This window comes from Pyrus communis, chromosome 10 (assembly GCF_963583255.1).
Source record: "Pyrus communis chromosome 10, drPyrComm1.1, whole genome shotgun sequence".
Lineage (NCBI taxonomy): Eukaryota > Viridiplantae > Streptophyta > Magnoliopsida > Rosales > Rosaceae > Pyrus > Pyrus communis.
In genome coordinates, this window is record NC_084812.1 from 13,655,970 (window position 1) to 13,670,462 (window position 14,493).

Genomic DNA, 14,493 nt, shown 5'->3' on the forward strand with positions numbered 1-14,493 from the left:
CAAAAACAACTGTCAAATTCATTTCTTACTTGATAAAGCTACAACATATGTCATACTGATAATTTTATGGAACAAAATTTCTGCATATTTTTGTGTAACAATTAACTGGTATTTTAGTATTAGGGTTTTGATGGCAATGACCAAGAATGATGAAGTTTGATTTCACTGATTGTTTATTTTCTCCCAAGAAAAGGAGCTTATAAATTCAATCTTAGCATGGAGCATATGCACTTTTTAATCGATTCCATAAAAAAGTAATTCATATGAAAAAAGTTTCGATTTTTTCAATGCCGCAGCTGACCATGTATTCACGGCTTGTTCTATATGCCTGCAACTGGTCCCTGACCTTTTCCATCCCCATTCCTCATTGAACAACCGTGCAAAAACTTTGAGAAAGGGTTTTGGGTTCTAAATAGTAATTCGAATTTAATTTAGAGGGCATATAAGTCTATTCCGTTGAGTTTTCTGCTATAATTGAATTTTTTTTTATAAAAGCTGACATTTATGAATTGGGTGGCCAAATCTTGGTTATAAACGATAAAAACCCCATAAAATATGCATATTCACATAAGGAAAGGTAGGTTTAACTTGGAGTATTGGTGAAGCATGAATTGCGCAGAGCTTTTTCATTTTGTTCTTACTACAACCAAACCAAGGACCAAAATATCGACGATGTTATAAACATTGTATTTAAATGTGATTGTGTAAATTATAGATTAGATTTGATACTAGTTATTCTTCCTTATTAGGACTTGTATTTCTTGGAGGAGAAGGATTCTTCCCTCCCTTAATACTATAAATAAATGCACTGTGTAAGGGGGAATAACACATCCTCTACATAATCCTACAAACACATCTCTCTCCTTACTCTCTCTCTGCAGTGCGCCCCTTCTCTCTCCATGTTAGATTAAAATAAGCCACAACACGTTATTAGCACGCTCCAACCGTTGTGCTTAGGAATCTAACATGGAAATTATTCGTCTTCAATCAGGGGAGTATTACGTTTCAATTATTCTTAATTGATTAAATTCTGATTTTATTGAATCCATATACTTTTATTGATTCAATTTTTTGTTTTGTTTTGTTTTGTTTTGTTTGTTTGTTTGTTTTTTTTTTTTTTTTTTTTTTTTGGTGTGTTGAACGTGATACAAGCTTTGGAGATGGAAAGCTGAAATTAAAGAAATAATTTTATGCACCAAACCAGTTCATTAATATCATCACGCAATCAGCTTCTTCCAAAACAGCGATTTGTATCTCGATATTTTTGTAGCCCTTATAGCATGAACATTTACCATAATGCATGACCCAACTTTACATTTTTTGAATTTTAGATTCTACATAAATTGTGTATGCATTATATCCATAATTGTTGAATTATGTGAATTGATATTGCCATGAATTGCATCATATATCTGCTCATGCATTAAATTATATGTTGAATATGCATTAAACTATGATCTGGAAATTACAAAATACTATTTTTTAGGATTTTTTGAAAACCCAACCCGCGAGCAAGCCGAGACTACGAAGCCCCCTGGGCTCCAAACCCAGAACCAGAAACAATGGCACGTCATTCTCGGTGACCCGCAATCACCGCCGACATGGCCTTGGCTGAGATTCTTCGAAATCTCACCGAAATTTGTAGCCCCGTTTTTGAATTCATGGATTCTTGGTTCGTAAGACATCAAGACTCGTTTCTCTGTCATAATCAAGGTTCTTTGTTAAAACCCGATTAGTACTGACGTTTTTTAAACCCAAAACGTGGCTGTCAGTAGCGACGATGCTGGCCTCACCTCCGGCGACATCACCTAATGACGCTGGGATGTTCTTTGGTCTTTACCCGAGCCCATCTGGGCTTGGCTAAACCTCGGTCCAAACACCAGCCTTTTGGGATGACGTTTCTCTCAGCCCACTAGAGAGATTTTTTTTTTCTCTGGGCTCACATATTGTAGCCCATAAACTAGTTGCTCAGGTTGCGAATGACACCAGCCCAAGTGGGTTTTGATGTCCTCTTGAACCACGTAGTAGCAGATCCCAACCCTCGTGGCTAAGGCGCTATTCCTGCACCGCGTTACACCAGAGTCCAACTCTTATACTGGTGCACCTGTATCCATGAAGTACTAAAGCATGCCTCTGTTTGGGCCTCTTTCTGCAGCCCAATATATGTTTTTTTTTTTTAAAAAACCAATGTGCTTGTAGCCCATGGTTTGCTCAGCTCGAGATGTCTTTAGCCCAATTTTGGGCCTGGACCTCATTCATTTTCATGGTTTTTAAAAGCCCATCAGGGCTTTGGCCCACCAATTATATTGCCTATTTTTTTTAGGCCTTATGGGTTTTAATTTTTTTTGCCCAAACTTTAATTTTGGCTCGAAATCCAAATAATTATTTCAATTATAATCATAGGCATGGAAGACCTACTTGTATATATTTGTTGCATATTTTTGTATATATATGCGTTTGTTTGTAGGTACTATGAACCTGAAGTTCACAAACTTTTATCGAAAAAAAAAAATTAATTGAATGGATTTAAGTTTTTGAACTTTTATGCATGTGACTGATTCAGTTAATTTTATTCTAGGTATGACTAGTGAGAAAGTTAGTTGTTTAGCAAATAGTGCAACCACGGACACTGTTTTGCGTGAACGCATCTATTTTACTAACTTCGTACCTAATAATGCACCTCTGACAACCTTCTTAGGTCCATCCAACTTGATTGAAGATACAAAAAGGCTCGTATAATGTTGTCCAATGGCATTATTTTGACCATTCAAGAGGCACTTTATTCACCATGTTTTGGAAGAACATTGTTGAGTGTTAATGATATTCAAGACAATAATTAGACAATAACTACCACGTTGAAACCTATGTAGAAAATGGAGTTGAATTTCTGTGCATCACTTCCCATGAATATGGCCAGAAGCGTATTCTAGAGAAGATGAAGCATATCCTGAGTGGTTTGTATACTACAACCATACGCTCTATAGAGAGTCACTATGTGGCTGGCCCTACTACAGGGACTGCACTCGAAATTACACTTTGGCATGATCGTTTAGGACACTTTGGACGAACAACGATACGCCCTATCCTCAAATCTTCACACGGGCATCCACTAACTCGAAGTTTAGGTTCTATTCAAGGAATCACATGTCAAACTTTCTCTATGGGAAAGCTTATCATTAAGCCTTCTTATGACAAGATTCGCTCGAATCATCATATTTTTCTACAAAGGATTCAGGGGGGCATTTGTGGACCGATTCACCCTCTCTGCAGACTATTTAGATATTTTACGGTATTGGTTGGCACTTACATACGTTGGTCATAGGTGTGCTTGTTTTTCACAAGGAGCGTTGCATTCTCCAAACTGTTGGCTCATGTTATCAAGCCCAAGGCTCACCACCCTGATTATTTGATCAAATCTATTTGATTAGATAATGCTGGAAAATTCACATCTAAAACTTTTGATGACTATTGCATGTCGATTGGGGTTAAAGTTGAACATCTAGTATTCCATGTTCACACCTAGAACGGCCTGGTAGAGGCATTCATTGAGCACTTGCAAATGATTGCTCAATCGTTGGTCAACGTACCAAGCTCCCGATCGCAGCTTGGGGTCATGCAATATTCACACAACTATGTTGGTCCACTTGAGGCCTTTTGCGACCCAACCATATAGTGCCCTTTAGTTGACTATCGCATACAAACCCAACATATCGCATCTACGCATTTTTGGTTGTGCGGTCTATGTGTTGATTTTTCCGGCCTTATGTACAAAAATAGGGCCTCAGTAGAGCATAGGAATGTATGTCGGATATGATTCTCCTTCAATTATTCATTACTTAGAACCTTTGACAGGTGATCTTTTTACCACTCATTTTGCGATTGTCACTTCTATGAGACATTTTTCCCGTTGTTAGGGCATAAAAACATCACCGTTCCTAAAAAATGACAAGAATTATTGTGGATGACTCCCACTTTGTCTTATTTAGATCCCCACATTGCTCAGTCTGAAGCTGAAGTGCATCGTATATTAGATCTTCAGATTGTAGCTCAAAGCATGCCAGATGCTTTCACAAATCTAGCGCGAGTGACAAGAACATATATTCTAGCTATGAATGTGTTTGCAAAGATAGATGTACCAAATGTATGACGAACTTTCCTCCTCGAGGCCTTGGATGCCACTTTGGCCGATTCACGTACATTAGTAGCTAGTCAATCCTCTGCCCCTACGCAAAAGCATGGCAGACCTCTTGCTTCAAAGTATTTATGCCTCCGGAAGAGGAAACCTACATCACAGGCTGTTGAGCTTATCGTGAATCCAACTATCGCCTACTCATTCTATCCAACTCATGAAGCAATTCTAAATTACAGAAACGTCCTTGAAAAGACGAATCGACCTTCCGGGAATCGCGAGATTTTGGTCCATTATACTAGCTTGGATGATGGTTAGTGTAGAAATAAGATGATCATCGACGATGTATTAGCATATGCAGTAGTTACTGAGATTATGTTGAGCGATGACATTGAACCATGTTTTGTTGATGAATGTTAACGTAGAACTGATGGGTCAAACTGGAAACAAGCAATCTAAGTTAAACTTGATTCACATATGAAATGTAAGGTGTTTAGACTTGTAGCTCCTACTTCTCTACATGTGAAGCCCGTTGGCTACAAGTGGGTTTTCGTTTAGAAGCGTAATGAGAAGAATGAAATTGTGCGTTACAAAGCTCGGCTTGTTGCGTAAGGCTTCTCACAATGCCTAGGGATTGACTATGACAAAACTTATTCACCTTTATGGATGTGATTACTCTTTCGCTACCTTATCAGTTTGGTAGTTTTCGAAAAACTAAGTACGCAGCTGATGGACGTAGTAACTGCATATCTCTATGGGGATCTTGATACGGAAATTTATATGAAAGTTCCCGATGGACTTCCATTAATTGAATTAAATATTTCCAAACCCTAAAACACGCTCTCAATTCGGCTGAGGCGTTCACTCTATAGTTTGAAGCAATCAGGCAGAATGTGGTATAACCGTTTGAGTGAGTATTTTACTGGTTAGGGATATGTGAACAATAAACTATGCCTTTGTGTGTTCATTAAGAAGTCACATTCCGATTTTGCGATAGTTGTAGTTTATGTCGACGACATGAACCTCATCGGAACTATTAAAGAGCTCAAGAGAATTGTCGCGCACTTGAAGTCAGAATTTGAGATGAAAGATTTAGGAAAGACTTGATACTATCTTGATCTCGAGATAGAGCACCGTTCAGATGGAATCTTAGTACATCAATCGAATTACACCCAGAAGGTGTTGCGCCACTTTAACGAGGATAAAGTGAAGCCTTTGAGTACTCCTATGGTCGTTCGATCGCTAGATGCAAAACGAGATCCCTTCCATCCGAAGGAGGATGATGAAGAGATTTTGGAACCTGAAGTTTCTTATCTAAGTGCGATAAATGCACTAGACCCGACATCTCCTTCGCTGTTAATCTTTTGTCAAGATATAGTAATGAACCTACACACAGACACTGGACTGGTGTTAAAGACATCTTCCATTACCTTAAGGGTACTACAAATCTGGGCTTGTTTTATGCATACGAATCCTCGAGTGATGCTACACCCCCTTATCTTAAGTCAATTCTCGCCTTGTTGGTTATGCCAATGCATAATACTTATTTGATCTGCACAAGGCGTACTCTCAAATGGGTTACATCTTTACCATTGGAGGCATTGCAATCTCTTGGAGGTTAACTAAACAAACCTTAGTTGCCACTTCGTCTAACCATGCTGAAATTCTTGCCTTACACGAAGCAACTCGGGAATGCTTCTAGCTGAGAGCAGTTGGGGGCCATATTCGAAGCTTCTACGATCTTTACCCCGTCATTGATGTCCTGGCGATGATCTATGAAGATATCAAATAGCTTAAAGAGGGTTACATTAAAAGAGACAACACCAAGCACATTGTGTCGAAGTTCATCTTCTCACATCAACAGTAAGAGTATCAGAAGATTGAAGTCATGCAAATCCATTCACAAGACTGTCTGGCCGACCTCTTCACCAAATCACTACCGAAGGCGACATTTCAGAAGCTTGTTCAAGGAATAGGTATGCGTAAACTTTCTGGGTTGTAACATTGTTAGTTCTCTTTGGAATTATGTCAAACTCAAGGGGAGTATCCTGCAATATACTTGCTTGATCTTAATGTACTCTTTTTCCCCACGATTAAGAGCATTTTTTTTCCTTTTGGATTTTGTGCTACCTAATGAGGTTTTGACAAGGTACCCACCTTGGGTTGATCATATCCCTGATGATGTCTCGTAGACATTTCATTTGACTTTGCATTACTTACGCATTTTTCTTAGACTATGGGTTTTTGCCCCAACTTGGGTTTTACCACAGCCATTGGGTTTTTTGTGAGACTTAGTTTCATATGCAAGTTCCTACTTTACTTTGAGACTAGCATGTTCTCAGAATCAATGCCGATGAGTTGACTTCCTCAACTTTACATGATGCCAAATCTACTTGAGTATTTACACACTCAAGGGGGAGTGTTATAAACATTGTATTTAAGTGTGATTGTGTAAATCCTAGATTAGATTTGATGCTAGTTATTCTTTCCTATTAGGACTTGTATTCCTTGCAGGAGAATGATTCTTCCCTCCTTTATTACTATAAATAAAGGCACTGCGTAGAGGGAATAACACATCCTCTACACAACCCTACAAACACATCTCTCTCCCTACTCTTTCTTCGCCGTGCGCCCCTTCTCTCTCCATATTTGATTAACATAAGCCACAACAGAGGAAATAATGAGGACGTTATTGTTTTTTATGTGTGAATATTGATAAATTTTTAGGTTCAACATAGACCACGTCTACATTATTGATATTGTGCTCAACTTAACCACTTTAATGCTAAGTATGACGTTTTATTTCAAAAGACCTTGGTGATGGCTTGTGTGAACTTCCCATATATAAGCTGCAAACTGCATATTATCTTATATTTTAGATATAAAACTTTACTCTCCAACAGATATTTCAACATTATGTAAAGTAGTTTTAGTCAATGTATCAAAGAGGCACAAAAAAAATAAAAATAATAAAGGAAAGAAAGAAAAGCAAATTAGACTATAGGATGGAGTACCAGGATATGAGCATCATAAAGCAGGATATCAGTAAAGGCCCTAAAAGACCATAGATTGAATTAATATAGGCGCCATGCTTGGTAACTCGGGGGAAACCAAATTTAGGGTCTCTTATCATTTTAGGGTTGGTGCGGAGCTAATTAGGAGGTTAGGGTTCAATTGAGGCTAAGAGTGTGACACGTTGCATAAAAACTTGAGGGAATTAAAGATTTTTTTTAATGTTCAGCCATCATATGTCGAACATTGGGTTTGACGGTCTGGCAAGCGACATGGTGGATGTGGTAAAAAATTTCGATGTCTTCGAATTTAACGAAATTGTACCTACAAAACAAAGAGACACCTTCAGTTAACATCCAAAGTTACATGCCCAAAAGGGGGTTTGGCCATTGAACCTCTGATGCCTAAGTTAATTTATCTGTAAATATAGAGAGATTTATGGTTGAATTACGTATAATCAACTTACGAGCAAATAAATTGGTGATAGGGTATTTATTGGAGTTAGGGCCAACCATATGTGTTGGAGATTCCGTGACATGTGTTAGCGTCCTATTGGCCAAAGTGTGTATCCATTGAATGCAATAGTAAAGAATCTTTAATATGTTGAGATATCTTAAAAATGCTTGAGAGTAATCCCAAGAGATATTACTAAATAAATAATAACACCTAAGAATTATCTTTGGAGAAACCTTGATTGAATTTGATTGATTATGTTTCCTTGAATAAAGGAATATGTCTTCAACTAGGAAAGCTTAAAGATAAGAGTTAATCATTAATTTTTATAATATCTAAGAATTATTTTTGGAGAAACCTTGATTGAATTTGATTGATTGTGTTTCCTTGAATAAAAGAATATGTCTTCAACTAGGAAAGCTTAAAGATAAGAGTTAATTATTCATTTTACCTTTAATTCACTTACCTTATCTCCTTGACATGGGTATAAGAGATTGAAGAAATTGTAGTTAGCAACTCAGGCCTTCTTTGTTGATTGAACTACGCATGGAACGAAAGTGAGCCTCGTCATTTCAAAAGTCCACGTGTCAGCTTCAGGATTTTCTGAATAATTTTTAACTCGACAAATGGCCCCCCACTTGTTGTGCTGTGAGTAAGAGGTGCAAGATGTGTAGAAATCCCAAGTTGAGTACGCTTGCCAAAAATAGGTTACTTGACTGCGTTGAGTGAGACCGCAAGGGGAATTGGTAAACATCGTGGAGTTGTGGGTGTTCAACAGTCACAACAAACTTGTTTTCAATCTTCTTCTCTCTATTCATGTTTTAATTCGTACAAACTTTAGAAATCCAACAAAACATACTTGTTTTCAACCAGTGTGAAATAAACCAAAATTTTCTTTATGGAGTGATTGATGATATAAATTAAAGAGAACCCAACTGGAGTTCGGTTTTGTAGGGACTGACTGACTCATCAAAACACTCATGTTGCTGGGTTTCACAACAGCAGGCACATACGTGAAAAAAATTGGATTAGTTTCAGCAGATCTCTCATTGAATTGTTTTTTTATAAAAAAATTAATGCTCCAAGTCTATCCACGAGATGCAAATGGACATATTGATAGTGCACAGCTTTTCCTCACAGTACTTTGACACTTCGTTCCAAATAAAACACATCGTTAGGAATTCATAGTGAATTTCTCTAATAAATTGAACAAAATTTACTAATAAGTTGCACACTTTATGAATTGTAAGTCGAATTTGTTCACCATATGACAACTTTGAGATTCGTGGTTGACATAAAAAAGTACTGGTTGATGAAGGGAGTGACTTTGATTTAGGTTGAGGTTGTAAAAGATACATACCTTACTAGTTCGAACAACATGTCCGCAAATTGTAGATGATCAGGAAGTGTTTTTGTTAAGTGTAATTAGGTTTATCGTTTGAGGGTATACGGGTATGTTCAACTAAGGTTTTTGTTATATTTGAATTTTTTTTCATAGAAACAAACATTTATGAAATTAAATGTTAAAATTTAGCCCCAAAAGCCTGGGACTCCCCTCTTTCTCAGCCCCAGTTCCTCTAATCCCACGCTACCTCCGCCCAGGTCCACCTCACCTCCTTCCTCGGAACCCCCGTCACACTCCAGCTCCTCCAAATGCTCCCTTCCTTGAAGCTTGTAATTACTCTTAGCGCAGGCCTTGAGCATGTCGACTTGGCTGCGTGTCAAGCACATGGCGTGCGCATTGTGAATTCCTCTCCAGTATTTTCTGCTGATGTCGCTGACATGGCTGTGGGGTTATTTCTGGACGTCATGAGGAAGATTTCGTCCGTGAATTGGTTTGTTCGAGATGGGTATTCGGTTAGCAGAGGAGATTTTACTCGGTTCTAAGGTAAATATCTTTTTTTAATTAAAACAATAATGACATATCCACTCCAGCATTGCTATCATAAAAAAAATAATTGTGAAAATATATTAAAGAAAGCTATCATAAAAAAAATTATTATTGTGAAAAAATATATATATATATATATTTTTCAAAGATACGATAGTAGATTTCATTTCATCATTAATACTAGGTGGAGAACCGATCCATTCACAGCTTTGCATCAAAGATAGGCTGACTTTTGCAAGGCAGTGAGCAACATCGTTTGTGTTTCGGCGAATGTGGGTGATATTTGCTTCAGTGATTGTATTGAGTAGAGCTTTGCAAATTGAGGATATGATCCTTTAGCGCCTCTACAATCTGAAGCGAGTCGGTTTCAATAATAAGGAATTGATAACCCCTGTCAATCGCCTATAGCAAACCTGCCCTCATTTCCATAGCTTCCGAGAGCAACGAGGAGGCTATATCTTCAAAACTTCCAATACTAGCAGCCACAAAGAGACCATCACCGTCCCTGATAATGGCACCAAAACCAGCAACTGGGCTCTCTGCATTCCAGGACCCATCAACGTTCAACTTAAGTCGCCTTTAGGGTGGGACAATCCATCTAGGGGTGCTTCTCAATCTGTTGTCTTGTTCCGCACCTGCATTTGTGATTCTGGTAAACTCCAACCACCATTGAATAGCACTAGCAGTGCATATCTCAGGAGACACTAGCTTATCGTCCTAGAGTTTCTTGTTCTGTGCCCCTTATAGTGCCCAATAAACCATAAGAAAAACATTAAAGCTTACCTTAGGTATCAGATCCACAATCTCATTGATCCATATCATGAAGGATGGAAGGTGAGTGTTCCTCAAGAGTGGACCCACCTGCAAGCTTATCTACGCCCATTTCGCATAATCGCATTCTTTCATTAGGTGGATGGTAGATTCCCTATACACACCACACAATACACATTCCACATCTGTGGTAATATATCTTGCCGCCAAGTTAGCCCTAGTAGGAACCAACTCATTAGCAAGTTGCCATACGCAGATTTTAACTTTCGGTGGCACGTTTGCACTCCACACTTTTGCTCAGATCTTAGAACCATCAGAGTTAGGGGATGATGCCCCCCAGTTTGTGGGCTGTAGCCAATTTCTCGCCACATGGTAAGCCGACCTGACCATAAACCTTCCATGTCTTTCATGGTGCCACATCAAGTGATCCGACGGATTTCGAACACTTAGTGGAATTGTCCAAATCAAATTTACCTTCTCAGTAGAGAAGAGCTTTTCTAGCATATTAATCTTCCAACCTTTTGGAATTGGATCGATCAACTCATTTACCGTTGCCACCATGCATCCTACTAGTTTGGGCGAATATGGGCGAATATGGGCGAAATCGAGATGGGATGGGAATCCAAGGGTCATCCCAGATATAGATGGATTGCCCAGTGCCTACCTGCCATCTTAGACCCAAGCTTAAAACTTTCCTTGCTATGCAAATGCTTTTCCAGACATATGATGCTCCCAGATTTTAATAGGGTTTCCATAAAAGAGCTATTCTAAAAATACTTAGCCTTTAGAACTGTAGAAACCAGAGAGTGAGGGTCTGCCATTAATCGCCACCCCTGCTTTGCTAGCATACTAAAATTGAATGCATATAAGAGTCAAAACCCAAGTCCACCCTCATTCTTTGGATTACAAAGACGTTCCCAAGAGCACCAGTGCAATTTCTTTTCTCCTTCGTCACCATTCCACTAGTAGGATGCAATTAACTTGTTTAAGTCATCACAGAAGGTTTTGGGAAGAAGAAAGCAACTCATCGAGTAGTTAAGGATTGCTTGAGCCACTGCCTTCACCAACACCTCTTTCTCGGCCGCACTTAGCATCTGACCCTTCTAACTCTTTAATGTCTTCCATAAACGATTCTTTAGATACCCAAAGCACAAGCTTCTGTTCCTCCCCACAAATGTTGGCATACCAAGGTATTTCTCATGTTGCTCCACACGACTCACACCAAGGATCCTAGCAAGCTTTCGTTGTACTGATCACTTTACATTTCTGCTAAAACAATACTCACTTTTCTCGAGGTTTACTTTCTGCCTTGAAGCATGTTCATAAATCTTTAAGACCTCCCGTAATTGCCTGTAGTCCAATTTCGTCGCTCGACAAAATAGTAAACTATCATATGCAAATAGCAAATGACTAATTGCCGGTGCCTCCGTACATATGGAGACACCTTGTATCATTCTCTGTTGTGCCCTCTCAGCTATTAGCGCTGGCAATCCCTTTGCACAGAGAATAAACAAGTACAGTAGAATCCACTATCACTTTGTTCCCATTTTCTTCTCCAATGGTTTTCACGGGCCCCGGTCGTCGTAGCTCCCCTTCTTTGTGGAAAAAGCATGGAATTTGCCCTGGATGCAGATTCCACCCTAAGTTCACCATTAAATCGAGTTTCACCGAATGGTAATAATGGCGCCGGACGAGTACACTCACTCAAGTGGCCTAACCTTCCACATCGGTAGCAGAAAATTCTCAATCCTTCATATTTGAATCAAATCTTATAGGAGCCCCGAGTTGGGCATGGCACCAAACAATATGTAATTAATGCTCGAAATGAGTCGAAATCCACCCTTAATCTCAAGAAACCACGAAATCCCACCTCCGCTAGATCTTCCACTTCAAGGACTACCCCAATTTTTGCCCCCAGACTTCTGGCATTCTTCACTATACAATAATTTTTGGGTATCCTATGAGCCTGTATCCAGTAAACAGCTTGATCAGCAGCAATGTCATCAAGAGAGTGAACAGATGGCCAAAACTTCACGGAGAAAGTATAATCCCTGATGAACCAGGGGTTGCCCTCCAAAATTTTTCTAGCGATTTGTTCCTCCCCCACTGTGATGGCATAAACGTTTGCTTTCGCCCTTTGAACCCTAACCACCCCCATTTTGTTCCATGCTGCCCTGAGAACCTCCTTGACTACCGTTTTTGGGGTGGGGGGGGGGGGGGGGGGGGGGGGGGGGGGGGTTGGGCTCATTATCTGCAATTAGCCTTCCAACCAAATGGATGCTATTGTCAGATCTCTCCTCCAAGTCCAAGCTATCTTCAAACGTAATATTGAGGCCATCCATCATTTCTTCCCCAATGTCCATTGAAGAAGAGAAGGAAACCATGCAAATACTCACAGTAATATACTAGAGCAAGTAAATAAACTCACATCAAGGATGCCAGAGTTAGTAAGAACCCACGGCTTGGGATGCTAGAGTTAATGACAAGTAGAAAGCCTGAAAGCCAAACAATGCTTGGAAATTTTAAGCTTGACATTAAATCAAACAAGTGGTGTGCAACTCCTTCCTCTCTAGGATGCTGGTGTCAAATCCTATAGGTCGAATTTTGATGGGTTGGTTAGTTTAGATCGTTTTGCAACTTCTTTTGTTCTTAGAAATGAGGAGGGGTAACCTGTTGGTGTTAAGGCGTTGAACCTTGATGTCACCACCATTTCGATTGCAGAGATTGTTGCTTTAAAGGAAGGGCCTTTGTTCGTAGGCACAAGGGTATTGTGAAAATATATTCAAGAAAAAGTAAAGATACAATAAGTTAGAGGGGACATGAAGACAAATCCAAACAAGAAGAAAATTATTAGAAACAAAAAATCCATTAAGAGAACTTATAAGAGAAACGAAAATTTGGAAGGCTCGAAAGATTATGAACATTAGCTGCAACTGCACACGGCAGACAAGAATCCCACCAATGAACCCCAACATGATTAATATCATAGTTTGCCAAACAATCTACCACCTAATTTCCTTCGCGATAAATGCGAGAAAACCGAACTTGCATGGAAGACAGGTACTTGTAGTTGTATTGTACGTATGAAGTTTATATTAATCGATCAAAAATTCATTGGTGCTCCCTGCTCTGGAAGATAGGATATTCTTGAGTTTTTTTAGTCGATATAGTCATACCCTTTATTTGTTTGTTGTGATGTGATGTAAAAATTAAAGATTGTCAAATACAGATTTTGATTGATTAGTTATTATTTGATTTTAATTCTCTATGTTACATGAGTGTATGTGATGCTCCGGTTTTATCAACGTCTAGAGCCGCTAGACTGAAATATTTGGATTAGAGCATGAAAATTCCGCTCTTGATTCAAGCAGTGAATCTTATAAACCGGTGCGTTCTAGAATTTTTTTTATGGAGAGCCGATACTCATTTAACAAATGAACACAGTTCGGAGGATAAGGAATTTCCCCATAAATGGGAGCAGTTCCTTTGAACTTTATAGTTATGTTAAGCATTGAAATTTGTAAATAGAACTATGAATCTTCCTTCTTTTCTTTTTCTTGTGTTTAGTGATCTAAAGTGGTTTTCTTGATAGGAAATTTCAGATTGGAGGGAAGCGAGTTGGTATCGTTGGATTGGGACACATTGGTTTAGAAGTTGCTAAAAGACTTGAAGCATTTGATTGCATTACCTTGTACAACTCAAGGAAGGAAAAACCATCTGTTTCGTACCCTTTCTATTCCGATGTTTGTGAACTTGCAGCTAATAGCGACGTGCTTGTCGTTCGCTGCACGTTGACTGCTCAAACCCACCACATGATTAACAAGAAAGTCTCGTTGGCATTGGGATGAGAGGGGGTGACTGTTAATGTAGGGCGTGGAGCTATTGTCGATGAGAGGGAAATGGTGCAGTGTTTGGTGCAAGGAGAGATCAAGGGTGCTGGCTTGGATGTGTTTGAGAATGAGTCTGAAGTTCCGAAGGAGCTCTTTGGACTCGATAATGTTGTCCTGTCACCGCATCAAGCTGCTACGACAGAAGACTATTTCAAGGATCTGAGTGATCTAGCAGTAGCGAATTTGGAGGCATTCTTCTCAAATAAACCATTGCTTTCTGAAGTGGTGAATGATTGAATAGATTTCTATTTGCAGGTTAGTTCCTTCATAATTTTGTGTACCATCTTGCTTGCAATTGTTATGGTTTTTCTCCGATGGCAATTATTCATATAGAAACCACTCGATGC

At 39.1% G+C, this 14,493-nt stretch overlaps 1 pseudogene; it reads left to right on the plus strand.

Annotated features, from left to right (window-relative positions):
• The first annotated feature begins 5,146 nt into the window (after positions 1-5,146).
• On the plus strand, positions 5,147-14,383 carry LOC137747893 (glyoxylate/hydroxypyruvate reductase HPR3-like; annotated as a pseudogene).
• The last annotated feature ends 110 nt before the right edge of the window (positions 14,384-14,493 follow it).